Source organism: Hordeum vulgare, chromosome 2H (genome assembly GCF_904849725.1).
Source record: "Hordeum vulgare subsp. vulgare chromosome 2H, MorexV3_pseudomolecules_assembly, whole genome shotgun sequence".
In the NCBI taxonomy this organism is placed as follows: Eukaryota; Viridiplantae; Streptophyta; class Magnoliopsida; order Poales; family Poaceae; genus Hordeum; species Hordeum vulgare.
The window spans coordinates 245,045,757-245,064,548 of NC_058519.1; positions in this window are offsets into that span (position 1 = coordinate 245,045,757).

Genomic DNA, 18,792 nt, shown 5'->3' on the forward strand with positions numbered 1-18,792 from the left:
ATATCGACATGCATGAACATGACATAGTCATATGCATCACGAGAAAACGATGCAAAAACATATAAACAACGTCATGAACGGAGTTTCAGTTCAACCGGAAAGTACAAAACAAGTTAAGAAGGTCTACGGGTACAAAACAACCACAAACACAATTATATGGGCACTCACTGGTGAAACCAGGTTGCCATATGAGCAAGCACCAAAATCCAAGTGGGCTGGTGTCTGAGAACACACAAAACCATCAACAATAGCTCACACAAGCTCGAAACCAGTTTGACACACAATCTATTTTATACAACACCTTAACACTTTGACCACTATATCTATATCAGCTACATCCCTCTAAATAATTCAAACAAGACATGAAACTAAAGCCAACCAACTGCATTACAACCTCCAACAAGTAGCTAAGGCAAAGGGATCACACATCAGCAGATATACATCCCCTAACTTGGACAAAACATCACAGATTGGGACTTAGTGAAAATTACAGATTTTCACCAGCTGCTTAAGCTCTGAAGCATTTTGGCAGCCTCCGATATCTACAGGAGGTATCTGGGCATGAAATTTGACAGAGATCTAGACAGACATACCAGCAAACAAACATTAGTTTCTTGCTTGGGCTAATTCTCAACAGGGAAGCAAATACACATATCCCAACAGGGTAAGAAAATAACTCCAGTTTCACAGACTTAGTGAAAATTACAGAATTTTCACAAACTGTCATTTTCAGCCAAGTGCCCACTTTGACAAGGTGTAAATCTAACATGCAAAATCCTAAGAACAAAATACCAGCACCCAGGTTGTAGAGAGGTTCACCCACTACCATTTCTACCATGAATCCACATCAAAAGAACAATACTCTACTTGCTACAAGGCTCTAAACAGGGCAAGAAATTCTAAGTTACAACACTTAGGGGAAAATACTAGGGCAGGGAAACATCCACAAACAACAAAAAAATAATATAGGGAAAAATATAATGAGGGGGTCCACCTGGCAGTGGCCCTCACATGATGACATGTGGGTCCAGAGGCCCACTGTCATACCCACAAAGCCACCCTAGATCCATACACAGCACAAGTTCAGAAAAAGAAATAGGCAGAGGGGGTTCGAACCTTCAACCTGAACCTCACACACGCACTGTGTTACTACTAGGCTAGCACTCTGTTGCTGCTCTAACAGCGGAAACAAACCAGCTAAACTACACTACTACCGAATCCACCACAGGGGTAAAAATACACCAAAAACAAAAGGGGCGACACGGGGATTCGAACCCTCGATCCCCTGGTGGAGGCGCGGTGTTGCACCACTGGGCTAGGATGGGGTGGGTCTGAACCAACGGGAGTTCTGATCCTTATATGCCAAGGCCACATGCCTTCTTCTACCTCCAGCCGAACCCGTAGAGGAGAAGGTCTCTACTATGGCGAGCGGGGAGGCGACAAAGGTGGCGAGCAACTACCGGCGGGGGAAGCGGAATGCTTGGGGAATCCATTCCCATGGCTAACGCGACGGGAGGTGGACAATATCAGCGGTGCACCAGACTGAACTTCCGTGCCCAACGAGATCCAATGCCGGCTTCGACGTGGCTCGTTGGCGCACCGCACACCCACATACATGCATGCATCGGGAGTGACTGCGGCTATTGAACTGCTGCGCGGACACTACCCGCAACTGCTGATGCGCTGCACTACTGCAGCTACTTCCCTACTGCAGCTACTACTCTGCTCCACTCTGAAGCTGTTGCATCTAGCGTGACAGAACACTCTGGCGACGATGGCGAGGCTAAGCGCAGAGAGGAGGCTCTACGCACGGGAAAGAAGGAGGAGGAGCTGGCGCTCACCTAGCACATGTCGACGAGGAGGAACAACCCAACAAAGAGGAAGAAGAGGCCAGGCGTCGAGGAAGACCCACTGCTCTACTCCAACGACGATGACGCGGGGCCGACGCCAGGGAGGGAGATCCACCCTCCTAGCGACGAAAATGATACGGGGGAGGATCCAACATCCTCGTCCCCATCTTGGTCTCCACGGATGGGCTCTCGTCGACAAGGAGGACGGCGGCGACGACCCTGACCTCTCTCTTTCTTCTGAAGCTACAAAGACTTACCTGAAGAGGGGGAAGAAGATGGAGAAGAAGGAGATTACGGCGGGGAGAAGGAACCCTAGGGAGGCGCGGGGCTGCTCTTATGGACCTCGGGACGAGAGCCAATCGTTTGATCGAAGGAGAACGCCATCTGGTGGTGGCTATGGTGTCATACTGCTGACGCACGCGAGGTAGGAGATGACGGACGCGCCTACGGGCTGGCAAAAGGGTAAGCTGAGCCTCGAGGGGAAGGAAGGCTGGCCCAAGTTCCGTGTCTCCAGAAATAAAACAACAAAGGATTCCCATTCCTATTAACTAAAACAGCCCCACTCAATTAATCCCCACTCCATATAAAGAGGTTTTTAAAACAAAATAGAAATACCTGCTAAGTATAGAAATACAACCTATTTATTAGAATAGGTTTATATATTTTTCAGACCAAGCAAAATAAATGCTTTTACAACAAAACTTAGGAAGTTTTGAAATAACAACAAGATGCCAAGGCTTGAAAAATAATAAAAGAACCACACTAAGCCACTCACGAAAATAGAGAGAAGAGGTGGGACCTTTTTGATGGATTTTTAAAAGAAGTTGATAAACAAAAGTAATCACCTATTTGAAAGGAAATGTTTGAACCATGGTGCTTCAAAGGTTTTTGAATGGCTTTGATGCACCCACTCACATGCACAAGATCATGAGCACACATCACCGCATGAACATCAAGGTGGCACAACACACAAGATCACACAACAAAGCATAAGGAAAAGAAGAAAGATATGCATGATGGATGAGATGCACATGAAATGATAAAGCCACAACCTCAACTCCATAACATTGCATCAACATAGTTGCCACACATGGAAAAGATTACATAAGGGGAAAGAAAGCACTTGGGATGTTATACCTGAAGACTTCGGTATTGACCCAGGGCTTCCTGAACAACGCCTTCACCGCCCTGGGTAAGGTCGCGGTCGCGATAGCGAAGGGTAAGAAGGAGGCCAAGGCTGCTCACGCTGTGCGCGAGGAGGCGCTCGAGGAAGCCGCGGCAACTTCGAAACACTGCCAAGAGGCGGAGGCTCGCCTGAAGGCCCTCCAAGCAGAACAAGCCAAGCTAACCGAGAAGCTTTGCCGTCGGGAGGAGGAACTCGCGGCCCGCAAGGCCAAGCTCGCCGCTCGGGAAGAAGAGCTGTCGAAGGAGGAAGATCACCTGGGCGTGAAGTAGGCGTGCTTGGACGAGCAAGAGAAGGAGATCGCCTCGAGGAAGACCCTTCTCGATGCCAAGGGGGAAGCCCTCGTCGCGGACGAGAAGAAGAAGGCTGCGAAGCTGGTCGATTTCCCTGATGTTGAGCTCAGGCTTTGCACGGCGCTCCGCACCGTCTGCCGAGACGGGTTCGACGAGCCTCTGGCCACCCCAAAGAGCTGGTTCGCCGTGCTCGTGGCGGAGCTCGCTGTGGCGTTGGAGGGCGCCGTCGTCCAGGTGGACAAGATCTTGGACACCGAGTGTCACGACCTCTTCTTGGAGGCCGCGACACGCTTCTTCAGTCACCTTCATCTTCGCAAACCTGGATTTGACTTTGGCTCCATGATCCTGCCGATCCCCGCTGAGGCCTGCCACAACACTATGTAGGCGCTGAAGGGCCCCGTGGACGCGTTGGTGAAGAGGTTCGCCCACGTCACAGCTCCTTCATCTCTGGATGGCGCTGAAGAAGATGTCGGGGAAGAAGATGCTTCTGACGCCGATGACAAGCCCCCTAAAGATGGAGCGTCCAGCGACAACTCCTCCTGATTTCTTCTCCCTGTTTTTCCCTGCAATGCACATCGTGCCTCGTGCAGGCGTCAAACTTATTTGTGTTTTCAAGAACTTGTTGAGGCTTGTAATAACCGGCTGGCTGCTTGAATGGTTTCTTCGCCTCGTTTCTTTCATGTTTGCTGTGATACTCTACGTCGGCAGGGCCCACCCCGCCCGTACATCCGCCGCCAGTTAACCGACCAGAAACCAGGACGGACCAAAGGGGGAGGGGCTAGGAGCACAGTTAGGCCCCTGAGTCACGATGCTCAGGTGTCCCCCTTGACGTGCGAGCAGCCCTCATGAGGGGAACGTGGCGAGGATTTTGAAACTTCAGAACATCTTCAACGTTGTGAGTCGGTAGGTCCCGCCCAGTACATACCTCTGCCGTGATTGGACCGACCAGAAACCAGGACGGCCCAAAGGGGTGAGGGGCTACGAGCACAGCTAGGCCCCTGAGTTGCGATGCTCAGGGGTCCCCCTTGATGTGCGAGCGATTCTGATGTCCCTCCTAAGAAGCTGAAAATTTGAGACTCCCGAACTCCTTCGGCACTCTGCATCGGCAAGGCACGCCCCGCACGTACCTCCACCGCCATTGGACCGCCTAGGCAGCCCAAGAGGGAAGGGGCTACGGGCGTAGTTCAGGCTCCTGAGTCGCGATGCTCAGAAGTCCCCCTTGACGTACGATTGACTCCAGCGTTCTTCCTAAGAGATTTTAAGTGGCTTGTTGAGCAAATTAGGCTCTGCATCGGCATGGCCCGCCCCATGCGTACCTCCACCGTCGTTGAACCGACCGGAAACCAGGACGGCCCAAGAGAGAAGGGGCTACGGGAGTAGTTAGGCCCCTGAGTCGCGATGCTCAGGGGCCCCCCTTGATGTACGAGCGACTCCGTACCTCCAGTTGTCTGACCCCCGCTCTCGTCGTGGGCATGGACGCAGATGGCTTGGGTTGACTTCCTGGCCAGCTGTGGGCATAGTCATTGGTGGACAATGTTGATTTCCTTGCCACCTTCGGGCATAGTCATTGGCGGACTGTGTTGATAGGCTCAATATTCTCCCCAGCGTGGAGCGGAGGGCTGCCACTAGGCGTGGGATGGAACCCTCCGTGTCCTTAGGGGGGCCTGGGCTTATACAGCCTTGGCTCATTATTACGTGAGAGTGTCACGGTGGGGGTGTATATTGGAGGTCACGAGGAAGCTTTGGCCTCGCGAGTGTCCCTACCCCCGAGGCATAGGCGCATGATTCCTTTGAGTCTTCTCACCAGCGTGGAGCATAGGGCTTCCACTAGGCATGGGATGGACCCCTCCGCATCCTCGGGGGGGGCCCCTGGGCGTATACAACCTCGGTTCATTATTATGTGAGAGTGTCACGGTGGGGTTGTATCTGGGAGGTCGCGAGGACGCTTTGGCCTCTCGAATGTCCCTACCCCCGAGGCATTAGGAGCCTTATTCCTTTTGGGTCATTGGTGAACCCTGCTGACTTCTTCCTCGGGAGTGGGGCTGGATGTCTACTGACTTAGGAGCCCTGCAAGGATAAGCTTCGGCCGGAGCCCCCAAGCGGGGAGCCGACCGCCCAAAGATGCAAGAAAGGTAGAGCGTTAGGGTTCAAAGTGGGTGCGACATAAACAACTCAAATGAAAGTGGCGGCTGGGGAATGCACTGAACTCCTGGAGGCCAAGCGGCCCTGTGGGGGCCCTCGGACGGAGTGAGGCAAAAAGTTACCTCGCAGCAGCAAACAAAGAGTCACCTGGCGGTCATGCCGCTGAAGCGCCGAGGGCGCTGCCGTCGCCCGATCTCCTACTTCCACCATCGCGAGCCTCACGGGTCCGCCTTCTCCCCAGGCTCGGGACCTTTGTTTGGCTCGAGCATCTCCTCCTCTTCCTTGCCACGCCCAAGCAGGCAAGGCATGAGCATGGCCTGGTGGAGCCGTTGGTAGGTAGCAGTCGTGTTCCCCAGCCCGAAGGGCATGAGGGTGTCGGCGCCTGGGCACACCCACCGATGGTCAGCTCACATGGGCCAGAAGGGGCCTTGAGCCAAATCCCTTTCGATGGTGAGCGCGTTGATGCAGATGCGGGGCCGATCGACCGTGCAGACGACGGCGGCTGCGATTGGTGGTGCTGCGCAGTCCCCGCCTCGCACGGCCTGGGCCTCTTGAAGTTCTTGGATTGTTCTGATGACGGACTGGGGGCTGGGCAGACGCGCACCAGAGCTCGCCCTCGGGTTGTGTTCGAGTGCCACCCTCGCCTCACTGGTCAAGCCGAGGACCTCCCCGGTGGGAGCCCCCAGCCCTGACCCAAGGGGGCGCAGAGCGCACCTTCCTATGCGATGGGAGGCATGACCCCGTCCCCGGGCACGGAGCCCGAAGCCCTAGGGCGCTCAATGGGGAGGAGCTGCTTCTTCTTCTTGAATGGTTCCTCGCGAGGTAGCTCGTATTCTTCGTTGTCTGAGTGTTCCTCCGCGTCTACGCGGTAGGTGCGCTCGAGTGTATAGACGACATCCTTCTCGTTGCAGGCGATGGTGAGGAAGCCGCTGCTCCCTGCCATCTTGAGGACGTTGTATCCATGGTGGGTCACTGCCATGAACTTGGTGAGAGCCGGGTACCCAAGGATCGCGTTGTATGGCAGGTGGATGTGCGCGACGACGAACACGATGATCTCAGTATGGTAGTTCTTGCGCTCGCCGAAGGTGACTGGCAGATGCACCTGCCCGATGGGCACGGTGGACCCCTCGGTAACTCCTGAGAAGGGCTTGGTCGGCATGAGCTGTTGGTACGACAGCTAGAGTTTCTCGAAGTTCTCGACCGAGAGGACGTTGAGCCCCGCTCTACTGTCGATAAGGGTCTAGGTGACGAGGACGTTGCCGATGGTCTGGGTTCACATCATCGGGAGTTTCCCGGCCATGAACGAGCACCTGAGCTGATCACTTGGGTCGAAGGTGATGGTGCTTTGGGACCAGTTGAGGGCACGCATCGCTTCAGGCTTCGGGAGGGTGGCACTCACCTCCCGTGTGAACTTCTTGAAGGCATAGTTGGAGGCCGGGGTCTGGGCGCCGCCCAGGATGGATGCCACCCCCCTGACGTCCTGGAAGCCCCCATCCCCATCGTCCTGCCTGTCTTCATCCCTCCTTCTGGGTGGTGGAGGCAGCGAAGGCAACCCAGCCTCACGAGGGCGAGCCTCGCGAGGCTGACTGCGTCGTTGCCCCTCCCGAGGGTCGTTGCGCCAGCAGTCGTCCCAAGCCTGATCGCGCCAACGGTCCTCCTAAGGCTGGTCGCGCCAACGGTCTTCATGAGGCTATTCTCGCCACCCTTGGCATGGCTCCTAGTTGTCCCAGCGGCCTCCAGTGCGACCACTGCCGTGTGAAGGGCCTCTATCTCCCTGTCCAGGGTGCGAGCTAAAGTGCTCGACAGAGACCTGTCAGAGCTCTTGGCACTCAGAGGTATCATGGCCGCTGGTGCCATGGAAGATGCACGTTGGCTCCCCTCCTGACGGACGCTCTGCTCCTCATCTGTACTTCGTCTCAGGCTCGGCTACGAGGATCGCAGGAGCCTTGCGCTTCGCCTCCTTGGCCTTGGTCTTCTTCTCTTCTGGTTCCGCCGCCTAAGGCCCGAGGAGCGACACACAACCTTCTTCAGCCCTGGCACACTTGTTTGCCAGGTTGAACATCTCGAGTGCAGTGCTCATTTCATCACTCATGGCGAGCTCCTCCTTCATCTTGAGGTCGGTGACTCCGTCGGAGAAGGCCGAGATGACGGCCTCGTCCGACACCTTGGGGATCTTGAGGCGCATGACCATGAAGCGCTGTATGAACTTGTCCCCGGTCTCCCCCTCCTGTTGCTTGATGCGCTGCAGGTCGTTCATGGTGGGAGCGCGGTCGTGGGTGCCCTGGAAGTCGGGGATGAAGCGTTCGCGCAGACCATCCCAGGAGGTGATGGATGCCTTTGGGAGGTTGAGGATCCAAGAGAGCGCGTCGCCCTTGAGCGCCATGGGGAACCAACACGCCAGGACCTTGTTGCATCCTCCTGCCGCCCTGATCCTTAGCGTGTAGAGTTGCAGGAAATCGTCCGGGTCCAGGGTGCCGTCGTAGCGTGGGGGTAGGTGGGGCTTGAACTTGAAGGGCCACGCGATTGGGTAGAGCTCAGGGCGGTGGCGAGGCACCCCACCGGCCCGATGGGTGTAGAGCGCGCAGGGGCGGCCTGGTCCTGTTGATCCAACGGGTCTGCTACGAGCGGGGCGCGCTCGCGGCCCGGGATCTGCAATGCCAGGAGCGCGCGTGTATTGGCGCGTGGTCGAGGAACCACGTGACAGCTTGCTTCGTCTCCTGGCCTCGCCCTGGGCTCGCAAGGTCGGTCCCGAGGGCGTGCTCCCTTCCAGGGCTTGAGACGCACGTCACGCCGCGGAGGTGGGGGTGGCGCCTCCTGCTCCTCGTCGTTCGTCTTGGACGGTTGGGGTCGAAACGAGCAGGAGAGCGCCGCAAAATCACCGACATCAGCGATGAGCTCCTCGATGCACTGGAGTCAATCGTTGTGGCAGTCAAGGGCAGGTCCGTAGCGGAGCAACTCGGTGGCCATGGCAAGCGCGCGCCGGCCATGTGGCATCTCCGGCTGGGCACGCGAGGCCGACCCAGAAGCCCAGACGAGCAACGGAGTGGCGGTGCGGCCGTCAAGGTTCTCGGTAGCCGGCTGGGAGGAGCCTTGCTGTTCTTAAGCATCGGGGCCCGTGGCGGCGTTTATCATGGGGATGGTGATCGGCGCGCACTGGCGGGGCCCGAGGGCGCCGTCTGGGCAACACGGGTAGCACGACGCTCGGCGCTAGCCCATCGAGCGTCAGCCATCAGAGCGGTGACACTTGGTGAAAGCGGAGATTGGAGGAAACCTTAACACACCCCTACCTGGCGCGCCAAATGTTGGATTTCGGGGTCCGCAAAACCCTTAAAGATTCGAACTCAGGGGCATGTACGAAGATCTCTTGTGGGCTCGCCTCAACTAACTCGCTACTCGTCGGGGATGTCAAAGAATTCACTCGACGGTGAGGAAGACATAGAGCACGACAGTTTACCCAGGTTTGCGCTGCTGAGAATCGTAATACCCTACTCCTGCTTTGGTGGATTGCCTCTCGTGGAGGTTGGTGGATGAACTAGTACAGTGTTCGAGGGCCTTCGGAGAATGGATGGCCTTTGTGCGGTGTTGGTGTGCCAATGAATCGATCTTGTCCCCCTCTACGAAGTAACCTACCCTCTGTATATAGTGGCGGCCCCGGTCCTCTTCCCTTATCATTTCGGCGGGAAGGGAATCCACAATGGCCAATTTTGAAGGGGAACAGGGGAACATGCTCTCCTGCCCAAAGGTGGTCTTCGCGTGCAAAGTGGCTGCCAACGCTGCAGGGACAGGTCGAGGATGTCGTTTTTCCTGCTGGCGGGCGGGATAACTTTGTTGCACTAGAAGGGAATCCTTTGGAAGATGCCTTGGGTACCCCGGTACGTCCTTGACTCCTTTGCACTAAAGGGGAAACTGCTCCGCCCTGCTGTCTGCTGCTCGCCTGTCCTTCCTACAGGCCATCCTTGACTCGTGAGGCTGGGCCTTGCCTTGGAATATTCGTCGCTCCGGAGGTGTCCTGATGAGGCCCCCTGCGGGTCTTGATGATGTTCCTCCTTGCGATCAAAGTTGTCAGAATCGCGACTCAAGTCTTATAATCTACGACCTTACGATCCAAAATAGACCCTCCGATTCAGAATCTTGATTCTGACAACTTTGCTTGCAAGGCTTGGCCCCTCGTGAGGGCCTTGCCTTGAGCGGTGCCGCACCCGATCGCGTTTGCTTGATGAAGTGGGCCAGCCTTGGGCCATATGATGGCAGGTCTGGGTACCCCCATTCCCAGAACGCCGACACAATGGAGACACACCATGGTACCAAGGGGGGAGTCTGCACGGGGCAATGCCGGGACCACCCAACGGCGGCAGCAGGAGCAAGCGGCTTCCTGCAGAGGCCCTCGAACACTGTACTAGTTCATCCCCCAACCTCCACGAGAGGCAATCCACCAAAGCAGGAGTAGGGTATTACGCTTCTCAGCGCCTGAACCTGGGTAAACTGCCGTGTTATGTGTTTTCCTCACCTTCGAGTGAGTTCTCTGTCATTCCTAGTGAGTAGTGAGTTAGGTGGGGCGAGCCCGAGAAAGATCTTCGTGCACGTCCCTGAGTTCGAATCTTTAGGGTTTTGCGGAGCCCGAAATCTGACACGGGGGAATTTTCTCTTGCGCTTTCTTGTTTCACCGGCTTTGAAGCCTCCTTTTATGTATGACATTTTCTAAGGAGCTGAACGCTCTGCACCGCCCCTAGGCGCCAAGGAGCATGAAAGCAAGGACTTGCTGTCCAAGGGGCAAACATTTTCAGTGGTTGACCCCAGCTCGGGGGCCCGGATCAAAGCACGATACCACCAAAAAGAGTCTCGGGAGGCCTCAGGGCTCCCTCGGGCGATGACCAAAGGGACAGAATGGGGAATCGCTCGAGCGTCAAAGGGGGATCCTTAGCACCACTTCAGGAGCCCTACCAGTCATATGGCCACTCGCCACCCCTCGTGCCGTCCTGGAGCTCTGGTCGGTGTCGGGGGCGGTGGGGCCCCGCCCCGTGAAGTGTGTCGAACCTAACGGCAATGGGGAAATGTGCGGGACTGGGGCCTATCGATGTAGAGCGGCTTGAGTGTCAATGGGGGCTCCTGAGCAACATGCCTCATGGGTCTTACTGGTTGCAAAGCCACTCGGCCACCGAGGTGTCTCCCATGTCGGCACCTAGGGCGTCGGGGGTTTGCCCCATGGGGAACAACCCTGGTAACGGGTTGCGCCTCACGGCGACAGGGAAATGTGCAGGACCGGTACCCGCAGACATAGAGTGCCAAAAGGGTCTCCACCCCGTCCTACTGACAAAGCAAGAGCTACTCAGGAGGAGCTGCAGAAGGGACCGACGCAAACCCACGAGCAAAGTACCCTGCGGTCCTAGACGGGGCCATCTGGTTTTGTGTCAAATCAAGAACGAATTAAAAACACACATATTAACGAAAGGATGTAGGGCCTAAGGACTAAGCTACAACAAGGAATGAGGCCATCGACCAAGCGTGCAACGGAACAAACGATGCCTTGGGAGGATGGGACCTCCTGAGGGCCCTGGCCGCCGTTGCCCCGAGCGACGGCTGGGTCATCGACGGGTCCTATGCAAGGAAGCCAAGCCGCAACGACTACCAACGAGCAAGGCATCAATTCAAGAGAGAAAGTAAAAAGTGAGAACGACGAAGATAACATACAGAAGTCCAACGCCCAACAGGGCAGAGTTCATGATCCAAGATCACAGGGGAAGAAAAACAGAAGCTGGGGGACGCCTAGGGGGAGAAGCCGCCGACACCGCCCTTGGCGCCGACAGGCTCGGCGTCAGAGCCCTCCTCCTCACTGGAGACGGGGACCCGGACGTAAGGCTCCACCAAGGCGTCCACACGCGGGTGCACGTCGTCCCGGAGAAGTCGCCTGAACTCAGCGGGCACCGGCTCGACGATGCACTGGAGGTCAACCTGCGGGACGAGGTGACGCAGGTTGGAGAAGACGAGCGTCAAGGCAAGGCCCAGAAGCTCGCGCGCGTCAAACGCGTTGTCCTCCTCCACGTAGGAGACTCCGGCCTCCAGGGTCTCCACCACCTTCTGGAAGAAGGCGAGGTAGCCCCCGTCGCTGGTCACCCTTGGCAGCGTCGGGGCATCCCCCACGAATCGACTTTTCGCGCCTGCCGCCCAGTCGGCGATGCTCTCGAACTTCTTGGCATGCTGGGACTCCATCATCCGGGCGTACGCCGCCTCATCCTGGGCGGCCTAAACGACGATAGCCGCCTCTTGGACATGTCTCTAAAGCGACGCGAACTCCGGCTTGGCCTCCACTTCGCCCTTGCGGGCGGCCTGGAGGGTGGCCTGGAGGGCGGCCTCGACACTCTCGAGCTGAGCCCGCAGCCCCTCCGCCTCCTCCTGAAGCTCAACGAGCTTGAGCTTCTTGTGTGCGGGTGCTATAGAGAAAAGGGTAGATCAACCATCAAGCAGCGGACGGGACAACAAGGGAATGGGGTGCAAACAAGGGACTTACTCATCAATCAGAGCCTAGCGGCGGAGGGCGCGCAGCGACCTTGAGGGACCTCCGCCTATGCTCCCGGGGCAAACGAGGGCGTAGACGGAGCTGCGCGTTTCCCGTAGACAGAATTGCCTCTTGGAGACGCCATGGAAGACGAAGAAACGAAGGGGAGAAGAGGTTTTTCTCCGCCGAGCAAAGGAAGCAAAGAGGAAGCTCAAGATCATAGTGCCTCCCCCTTGCCACGGGCGGGGCCGATTTATAGGTGAACCACGGCCACCAAGCATCGTGGGAGCGCAAGCATTGCGCGCCCCTTGGGTGCAGTGAGGTGGGCCGACAGGCGCATTGCCGCCCACATCGCCTCATCCGACGACCGAGCAGTCACGTCCGTGAGGGCCGTTGGGCGTGGGCCAGCCGCGCCGATGCCATTCAAGAGTAACAATGATGGCCAGCGCGGTTCTTGGAGATCGTACCATCGTGGTCGGGTGCGCCCCGGACGCCTCGGGGAGCGAGAGCGTCGCCGCATGGCGACTCAACACATGTGCTGCCTGGCCCGCATGCAATTAGGGCCCGCGATGCCTCGGGCCGTCCCCGAGGCTTCACCCAGAATCCAACCCAAGCGCGCCTTGAGCCCGAGGGCTATTGTTGGCGTTCTGGGAATGGGGGTACCTAGACCTGCCTGCCTGCGGCCCAAGGTTGGCACACTTCATCAAGCAAGCACAATCGGGCGCGACACCACTCAAGGCAAGATCCTCGCAAGGGGCCAAGCCTCGCGAGAAGGAACAGTATCAAGACCCGCACGGGGCCTCATCAGGACCCCTCCGGGGCGGTGAATATTCCGAGCAAGACCCGGCTTCAGGACTCAAGGATGACGCGGAGGAAGGACATGCGAGTAGCATATAGCAGGATGGAGCAGTTTCCCCTTTAGTGCAAAGGGGGCAACGACGAACCGGGGTTCCCAAGGCATCTTTGAAAGGTTTCCTGGAGGACAAGGCCATCACCGCCCGCCAGCAGGACATACGTCATCCCTGGACCTGTCCCTGCAGCGCTGGCAACCACTTTGCAAGCGAAGACCACCTTTGGGCAGGGGAGCATGTTCCCTCGTTCCCCTTCAAAATTGGACGTTGTGGGATCCCTTCCCACCAGAACGATAATGGAAGAGGACCGGGGCCACCACTATATAGATAGAGAGTACGTTACTTCATAGGGGCCTAATTCATTCATTCGCCCACGGGCAACACACAAAGGCCACACAGCCTCCGGAGGCCCTCGAACACTATACTAGTTCATCCACCAACCTCCACGAGAGTCAATCCACCAAAGCAGGAGTACGGTATTACGCTTCTCAGCGGCCCGAACCTGGGTAAACTGCCGTATTCGGTGTCTTCCTCACTATCGAGTGAGTTCTCTGCCGTCCTCGGCGAGTAGCGAGTTAGGTGAGGTGAGCCCGCGAGAGATCTTCGTACACGCCTCTGAGTTTGAATCTTTAGGGTTTGCGGATCCCGAAATTCGACAGAATTATGCATGATTACAAGATTGGAGCCACTTTTTGGAAAGTTGGCAATGTAAATATGGAAAACCCTAGAAATGGGTAGAATCTGCTTTCTATAGATCTAAGCATGCAAAATCATTCCTCCTAATAGAGCATTGTTTGGGAAAACTTGGTGTGGAGGCATTATGTGGTGACTCGAGCATGCCCAAAAAGTTTGGGATCAATTGGGAAAACTCGGCAATATAGAGTTTCTTAAATTTGGTTCTGGAAAAAAAGGATTTTGGAATATTTTGGTGAATCAAGTCAATTTGGATTGAAGTGAAACTTGGGGATATCATCACTGATATCATGTGCGACTTCCTAGAATTTTTGTGGAATTATTTGAGAAAATTTCTTAGAGAAATATTTCAAATGCTTGATAGAGGGAAAAAAAGGTTTTGAGTGGTTTTGTCAAACATTTTGAACATTACCATGTGTTCAAACTCCTATGTATGCAAACTATATGTTCAGTGAGTTTCCCTAAATATCTCAAATATTTTGAAAGCATAAAAATATTTTTTCCTATAAAAGACCATTTTTGGCCTGAGAAAAAGGTATTGAAATAAAATAGGCAAATAAATTCTAAAATAATTATTTTGTGTTTTGGGAAGTCTTTTTGATACTAGGATGAAAATAGAATATTTGGGGCAAAACATATATCCTAATTCGAGGACTTGTAGTACAAACCTCAGTTCAGGGGGTTTTGAAAGCTTAAATTAAATACATGCTTTTTGGTCGAAATAATATTTTGTAATAATAGTTTTAGGTCCTATACACATAGCATGGTCATTGGACAGAGATTTGGAGTAAGAAGATCAGTCTTGGGAGAATGAAACTTTTTGTGAAATACAAAACAATCAAGCACTCAACCAAGTAGCAATCATTTCAAACATCACATGCACACAATTTTTTTAAATTGGTCCAAATTTTTATAAACTCATAGCATAGCAAAGTGGTACAAACACAAGGTGTGACAAACCTACCCCCGTTACAAGAATCTCGTCCCCAAGATCCCTAAGCTAGGCACTAAAGAGGTAAGGGAACTCGGATCTAAGGTAGTCTTCATGCTCCCAGGTTTCTTCTGCTTCCGCTTGGTTGCTCCACTAGACCTTGAAGTACTTGATGGTGCAGCTTCGGGTGCAACGCTCGGCTACGTCCAAGATGCGATTTGGTCTCCCGCGATAACTGAGGTCTCATTGATGGTCCATAGCTTGATGATCTTTGTCCTTGTAGAGATTGGGGCGACTTGGAACTTGGACGCACTTCGTGAGCTATCACACGTGAAAAATGTTGTGCACATCAGAAGCCTGGATGGTAGTTCTAGGTGGTATTCAACTTCTCCTTGCTTTGCAATGATCTTGAATGGACCGATGTATCTTGGGCGAGATTTCATTTGACGTGGAAGTGATTGTTTCCCTTGAGAGGTGTGACTCGCAGATAAACATGGTATCTGATGCAGAAGTTCACTTCTCGGTGGTGTCAGTCATTGTAGCTCTTCTATCTTGACTTGGTGATCTCTAGACGCTCTCTGACTAGCTGAATTTTATCTTTGGTTTCATGGATTATTGCTGGCCCTAAGACTAGTCGTTCTCCGGTTTTTAACCAATTGAGGGGAATGCGACAATTGGGTCCATACAACACCTCAAATCGTGCCATATGAAGGCTAGAATAGTAGCTGTTGTTGTAGGAGAACTCACTAAAGGGTAAGCAGTCTTCCCATTTGGCCCCATACTCCAAAACACAAGCATGAAGCATGCCTTCGAGTATCTGGTTTACTTGTTTCATCTGTCCTCCTGTATGAGGGTGAAAAGTAGTGCTGAAGGATAGCTTGGTTCCCATAGCTTCTTGAAACTTTTCCCAGAACCTCGATGTGAATTGAGTACCTCGGTGTGACACAATCTTTCTAGGAGCTCCGTGGAGGATCAGGATGCGGTTGATGTAGAGATTGGCTAACTGGCTTCCATCATAGGTGGTATTGACGGGAATGAAGAGGGCTACCTTTGTCAAGTTGTTCATGATGACCCAGATGGTATCATGTCCTTTGCTTGACCTGGGCAATCCGGTGATGAAGTCCATCCCAACTTTGTCCCACTTCCATTCAGGCAGTTTGAGAGGTTGTAACAATCTAGTGGGTCTCTAATGCTCAGCTTTGACTCTCTAGTATATGTCACACTTGGCGACATAAGTGGCTATCTTTCTCTTCATGCCATGCTACCAGAATCTTGCTTTGAGGTATTGGTAAATCTTGGTTCCTCCGGGATGGATGGAATATGCAGTGTCATGGGATTCTTGCAAGATCAGATTCTTGAGCTCATCTTTGTTGGGTACGAAAATGCGATTCCCAAACCATACGACTCCTTGTTCACCCACTAAGAATCCCGGGGTCTTGCCTTTGTTGATCTTGTTCTTCATGCCTTCAATGCTTTTATGTCCCTTCTGAGCTTCCTTGACATCATGCATCAGCATAGGCATTGCTTTGAGGTTGGGCAGAAATCCTGGTGCAACTAGTTCCAACCCAAAGCTTTGAGTTTCTTTATACAGGGTGGGTAGCCTTTCCTTAATCATAGCATGTAAGGAACAAGCCTTTTTGCTCAAGGCATCTTCTACCACACTAGCCTTTCAAGGGTGGTATTGGACACCGAGGTCATAGTCTTTGATCAGCTCCAACAATATTTGCTGCCTCTTGTTCAATTCCTTTTGAGTGAAAATATACTTCAAACTCTTGTAGTCAATGTATATCTCACTTCGCATTCCTAGAAGTTAATGTCGCCATGTCTTCAAGGCATGAACCACTGCTACCAACTCAAGATCATGAGTGGCGTATTTCACTTCATGATGACGTAGTTGTCTAGATAGATAAGCTACGACTCTGCCTTCTTGCATAAGAAAACCACCAATCCTGGTTCTTCATGTATCGCAATATATCCTAAACTCTTTGTGAATATCGGGTGTGGCCAAAACTGGGCTATCGTCAATCTCTTCTTGAGATCTTTGAAGTTTTCTTCGCATTTCGGCGTCCGTTTGAACTTCTTGTCCTTCTTCAAGACCTGAGTCATAAGTCGGGCAATGCTTGATAACCCTTCAATGAACTTGCAGTAATATCCCACGAGTCCGAGGAAGCTTATGACTTCCTTCACATTGCTTGGAGATTGCCATTAAGTCGTGGCTTCAATCTTGGCAACATCCACTGACAGTCCTTCTACCGTGAACACATGACCGAAGAATCCAACTTCATGCAGATAGAATTCACACTCACTGAATTTGTCATAAAGTTGTTGCTCTGGAAGTTTATCCAGGACCATCCTCATGTGTTTATCATGCTCTTCTTCACACTTGTTGAAAATGAGTATGTCGTCACTGAACAAGTTGACAAACTTGTCCAAGTAATCCATAAATACTTTGTTCATGAGGTACATGAAGTAGGATGGGGCATTGGTTAACCCAAATGACATAACCGTGTACTCATAGAAGCCATACCAGGTGACAAATGTCGTGTTCGGCATATCTTGGGGTCTGATCTTATACTGGTAGTACCGAGACCTGCGATCGATCTTAGAAAACACATTGGCACCATTCAGCTGATCGAACATGTTTTCAATCCTGGGAGTGAGTACTTGTTCTTTAGTGTGATCTCATTGAGAGAGCGATAATCGACACAAAGTCGAATACATCTGTCCCTATAGAATTGTTGGAAAATGCAAGAAATTAAAAAAATAAAAAGGACTTGGTGCCCTGGGCTATAACTGGCCACAGCTGGGCCGGCCCAGAGGCTAACCAGTTCGATGCGAGATGAGGCGCGCGCGTGTGTGTGTTTTAAACCCAACAGGTGGGGCCCAACGCCAGCCACACTATCGGTGTACTAAGAAATGGGTTCCTTAGTATCCCATACTTAGGCATGGGCAACCACTCCCCCAGGCCGACAACTCCGTGTCGGTCTTCCTCCGAACCCCAAGGCAAGCCAAGACGATTGGCAAGGCGAACGGCAAAAGTCCCACCAGTGTTTGCAGCCATTCGCTCGTGGCACCCGACAAGATCTTAGCCCGCCAAGCCGCCGCTCCACCTCACCTAGGGTCTTATTGTCTAAATCAGCCGAGGTGTCGAGCGGGCAGGCCGAGCTGGCAGAGGCACATGGCCATGGCAGCAGGTGCGTTCCAGCCATAATGACACCCATCCTGCAGCGTGGTAGAAGAATAGGAGAAGGTCGACGGACGGTACAAAGAGAGAGGCAATCCTTGTCGAGGATCATCGCTAGCACGCCACCTCATGAGGCATTCAATGCGTCTAATCCAGTCCATCAGAGTTAGGTATTTCCCACTATCTATCATGACAAGCAGTCCCGTCACTACAATACGCACTATACACCCAGTAAAAAGACCATTATAACCATTGTGGTAACCCCTTATCCTGTAAAAGGAGGTCCATGGCTACCTTGAGGAGGGTCTACACTCTATTCAATTACACGCGTAGATGCACCTCTCGAGCATCCTTGCCGGGTCATTGCGCTCCTGTACTTGGACCCACCTATTCAACTAAGCACAAACAGGAAGTAGGGTTTTATGCTCCCGAGCAACCCAAACTTGTATAAACCATCACGCGTGCTCTGGTCTACTGATGCTCTTCACGCACCCGGATCCACTTACAGAACCTTAAAGGGGCCTCGCGGGTCCCATCTTTAGCGGGCCGGGTAGGGTTAGCTCCAGTGCGCGAATCTTCACCAACATTTCTACGTGCCTTCATCAACACCCATGGAGCTCAAGAAGACCAAGTGTGGCCCAATGGCTGCCCCTTCGATGTCCAAGCTGTCAACTCCAGCTGCTATGGGCGACGGAGACTAGGCGAGTAACACGCCCGTCCCACCGTCGAACGCAACCACAAACACCACGCGGAGTTCGCCAATCACGGCCCGAATGCCGCCATCATGCTAGAGCAGTATGCATCGGCGGCGGCCAGGGGAGATGTCCAAGCTGCGGCTACTACCGCAAAGGCGGCGGCTGCAGCCATGCCTCCATCGTACCCACGAGACGAATATGTGGGGCGGCACTTGGAAAATACATACCCTCGCGTAGGAGGCGCATGGACAAATTAGACCACCTCCCCGTGGTTAAGACTGTTGGTGTGTGGCGGCATGGGGAACTGCTCCTTCTGGCACTGCATGGAGTAAGAGCGCTACCCACGCCTTGCCTGTCCGGTCTCTAAAACTACGGGGGGGAGCTTTGGTGCAGGCCCAACTGCTACTAAACTTTCCGCCTGCACCGGAGATGTTGGAGGAATGGAGGGCGACCATACAAAGCCTTGTGAGTTTTGAC